The sequence below is a fragment of the Arachis ipaensis genome, chromosome B06 (assembly GCF_000816755.2).
Source record: "Arachis ipaensis cultivar K30076 chromosome B06, Araip1.1, whole genome shotgun sequence".
NCBI lineage: Eukaryota > Viridiplantae > Streptophyta > Magnoliopsida > Fabales > Fabaceae > Arachis > Arachis ipaensis.
The window spans coordinates 118340372-118345012 of record NC_029790.2 but is presented as its reverse complement, the minus strand read 5'-3'; positions in this window follow the sequence as shown (position 1 = coordinate 118345012).

Genomic DNA, 4641 nt, shown 5'->3' with positions numbered 1-4641 from the left:
CTGAGAAAAAGTCCGGATTAGAGAGAAAACACTAAAGCGTCGAATGGCTCAAGGTTAACCGAAAAGTAATCCAGCGAAGCTTCGTTACCGGCAACCTCATCTTAATCCGAAATGATATCGGAGCAGGTCGGTCAGGAGAAGGGAAGCTAGCAGCTAACTGGAAATGGCCATACCGAGTCATAGAAATACTAGGAAAAGGTTGCTATAGGGTGGCCGACCTCCAAGGGCGGGAGCTCCCGAGGTCATGGCACACCTGTAACCTAAGAAGGTACTACAGCTAGAAAAAGGTCCCAGGCCAAGGCGCACTCTTTTTCCCCCCTAAAGGGTTTTTTAACAAGGTACTAGGTCAAGACCCAAAAGCTGCCTGACTAGCAGGGTAAGCCCTCATATGTACATACTCTTATTTATATTTTGTCCTTACATTTTTTAACTTGAATAAAATTTTAAGATTCCCTAAAAAGTTTCCTGCCAAGATGCATTAACTTACGCTAAAAATAAACGCAAAATTCATCGCCCGACCAGGAAAGGTCGGCAAGGTAAAGCGATAAAGCCCAAAGTTCATGCGAGAAGTTATAAAAAGTAACCCATATAAAGCGACCTGACGAGGTCGGACTAAAATGGAATTACTAAAAATAACTTAAGAAGGCCCGACAGAGAAGTCGGACCAATGAAAGGATCACTACAAAGGGAACAACACCATACAAAGGCCAAAAGGTTGAAAAACCTAGGGCCAAAGTGATTAGCTAAAGGGTGCAACTCCTAAAAAGGGACGCTACTTAAAAAGCAGAAGCACGACCTCGAAACAGGGCTAAAAAGTCGTCCAAATAAACTAAAAAGAAAAAGGTTCCACATGAGAACACTACCTGAAAAGTTATTGAAAATCGACTAAAAATTCCAGGCAACAAGCCGTGAGGATGACGTCACCCAAGTCGAAAGTTGTCAACACAATTAAGACAAGGCGTGGTCCAAAAGGCAAAGGTAGAAGTCCATAGAGCGAATACTACCTCAAAGGATGTCGGACCAAGGAGCTCCAAACATCTAAATCCTAGGTCATAAAAGCCCGCGAAGGAACACCATCGCCAAGCACAAGGTCGTACAAAGATAGATGAAAGTACTTCGACAAAATCGAATACTCACCGCCAGAACAGTTAGACACGAAATTAAGACATTAACAGACTCAAGAGCTGGCCTACAACAACCCAAAGAGTAACAAAGTGTTTTAATTAAACCAAAAAGTTTCTAAGAAGCAACTAGGAAGTGTCAGAAAAAGTCGTCCAAAAGTGTTACAAAATCAAAGTTCAAAAGGTCCACAAATTGGACCGCACTAATACATAATAAAAAGAGATATAAAAGAGAAAATCATAAAGGGTCCAGCTTCGCCCTGGTCACCGCATCCTTAGGAGCAGGAGGGATGACTGAGATCGAAACAGCTCCAACAACACCATTCGGGCCATTCAGGATCTCCACTTCGGGTTCAGGCTCAGGATGGGGCACCTCGGTAGAAGGAGCTGCAGACAACTCAGCAGGAGGAGCTGTATAAGCTTTAACCATCGAAACAGAAGGAGGAGCCTCATCATCATCATCAGGGGCAGGCACAATCTTGCCATCCTCCACAACGTTATCCATACTAAACAGACTGAGGTCAGCATCGGGAGAAATGACTCAGACATGGGCCTTTAAATTCTCATATAGAGCATTCATACCATTCACCACATGGCCTTGGAGCTCGGCATAGTTATCATAAGTAGACTGGAGCTTCTCCTTAGCCTCTAGAAGTTCGCCATAAGTCCGAGTATAACTCTCCTTTGCCTTCTTGGCCATATACTCAGCAAGATTAGCAGTAGCCTCCGCGACAGTAGCCCGAGCCTTCTCCCTCTCCACATCAAGCTCCAGCTCGACATTCTTCGCCTCCAGCTCAAGTGTCAACCCCTCTACCCTATCATACTCAGCCTTGGCCTTCTCAAGAAAAGCACTGGTAGCATGAATAGGGAACTTCCGGAGATCCCGAGACAAGGCGGCACTAAAATTAGCTATACGGATGCTATTGCTGGCTATAAAGTTGAGGTGATAGAGGAAAGACACATGATAAGTCGGAACCTTGCCAGAAGGAGCGACAAGCTCTGAAGCAAATGCCACGCCATCAAAGTCTTTATCATTCAGATCATAGGTCCCGGAAGTCTTCGGCTTCTTAGGAGGAGGGCCTGATGAAGTCAGGGAGGAGGCAGTACCAGAAGTCGTCAAAGGTGGATCTACAAACGCTGCCCGAACTCTCGGGGTCGGAATGATCTTTCTCAGACCGTGAGGATCAGATTCTGGCTTCTTCGGTGGGATCTGAGAAGAACCCTCCCCCGAAGCCTTCTTCTGAACATTCTGGGCCGCCACCATCTTCTTAGTCTTCCTAAGAAACTTCATGGAATCAGAACTCACAATCATCTCTGAAAAAAGGAAAAGGAGACCACAAAAACAATTACGCAATGAACGGATACAAAAAATGCAAACAAACAAAGAAAAAAAGAAGAGAGATCTCAAGAAATGGTAGATCTATTCACTCTATCAATAACCGAGCCTTATAAAGAAGTCGGGTGCTACCTAGTTCAGAACGAAGGAGAGCAGGATCTCCTAAAAACTTCTTCGTGTCCAGATAAGGAGGCTCTCCTCAGTGCTCTTCCAAGACACCTACAAAGGCCCTCTCTACCTCATCTAGACTCTCCCACGAGTACTTAAGGACTGCGGCATCCTTCTGCCACTGATGAGCGGATAATTTATACGCTTTTTGACATTGTTTTTAGTATGTTTTTAGTAGGATCTAGTTACTTTTAGGGATGTTTTTAATAGATTTTGTGTTAAATTCACATTTCTGGACTTTACTATGAGTTTGTGTGTTTTTCTGTGATTTCAGGTATTTTCTGGCTGAAATTGAGGGACTTGAGCAGAAATCAGATTCAGAGGTTGAAAAAGGACTGCTGATGCTGTTGGATTCTGACCTCCCTGCACTCAAAGTGGATTTTCTGGAGCTACAGAACTCGAAATGGCGCGCTTCAAATTGCGTTGGAAAGTAGACATCCAGGGCTTTCCAGCAATATATAATAGTTTCATGTCTGAGTTACATACTAAAGCTTGGCTGGCTATTGAGCCATGCCTGACCCTTTGATTGGAGCTTTAGAGCATAAGATTCCTGGAATTCATATTAAAAATTTTGGAATCCTTATTTTTTCTTTTTCATATAATTTTTCGAAAAATATAAAATAAAAATCCAAAAAAATTTAGAAAATCATAAAAATAAAAAAAATATTTTTGTGCTCTTGTTTGAGTCTTGAGTCATATCATAAGTTTGGTGTCAATTGCATGTGTATCTTGCATTTTTTCGAAAATATCATGCATTCATAGTGTTCTTCATGATCTTCAAGTTGTTCTTGGTAAGTCTTCTTGTTTGATCTTGATGATTTTTTGTTTTGTTTCTTTTCATGTTTATCATATGCATTCTTGAATTCTTAGTGTCTAAACATGAAAGATTTCTAAGTTTGGTGTCTTACATGTTTTCTTTGCATTAAAAATTTTTCAAAAATATGTTCTTGATGTTCATCATGACATTCATAGTGTTCTTGGTGTTCATCTTGACATTCATGGCACTCTTGCATGCATTCATTGTTTTGATCTGAAAATTTCATGCATTGCATAATTTTCATGTTTTTCATAAAAATTCAAAAATAAAAAAAATATCTTTCCCTTTTTCTCTCCTCAAATTCGAAAATTTGGATTGACTTTTTCAAAAAATTTTAAAATCAAGTTGTTTCTTATGAGTCAAATCAAATTTTCAATTTGAAAATCTTATCTTTTTCAAAATCTTTTTCAAAAATCAAATCTTTTTCAAATTTCTTAGTTATTTTCGAAAATTTCAAAAATATTTTTCAAAAATCTTTTTCTTATTTTATATCATAATTTTCGAAAATAACATAAACAATTAATGTTTTGATTCAAAAATTTGAAGTTTGTTACTTGCTTGTTAAGAAAAATTCAAACTTTAAGTTCTAGAATCATATTTTGTGATTTCTTATGAATCAAGTCATTAATTGTGATTTTAAAAATCAAATCTTTTTCAAAACTAATTTCAATCATATCTTTTCAAAAATATCTTCTTATCTTATCTTTTTCAAAAATATCTTTTCAAAGTATCTTTCCTAACCTCCCAACTACTTATCTTTTCAAAATTTGTTTCAACTAACTAACTAACTTTTTGTTTGTTTCTTAACTTTTTCAAAACCAACTAACTAACTCTCTCTCTCTCTCATTTTTCGAAAATATCTCTCCCTTTTTCAAAAATTTCTTTTTAATTAACTAATTATTTTTATTTTCTATTTTTGAATTCAAAAATTTTCGAAAAATACTAACTAATTTTCAAAAACCAATTTTCAAAAATCACTAACTCTTTTTCAAAATAATTTTCGAAAATTATTCCTCCCCCATCTCATTCTATTTATTCATTCATGTCCTAACATCTCATCTCACATTCCAATCCTCACAGTTGTGTTTCTTCCTTTACATCACATCCTTTATCTCCCCCTCTTCCTCCACTCACACAGGGATCCCTATACTGTGGTATAAAGGATCTCTATTATTATTATTATTTTTTTGTCCATTCTT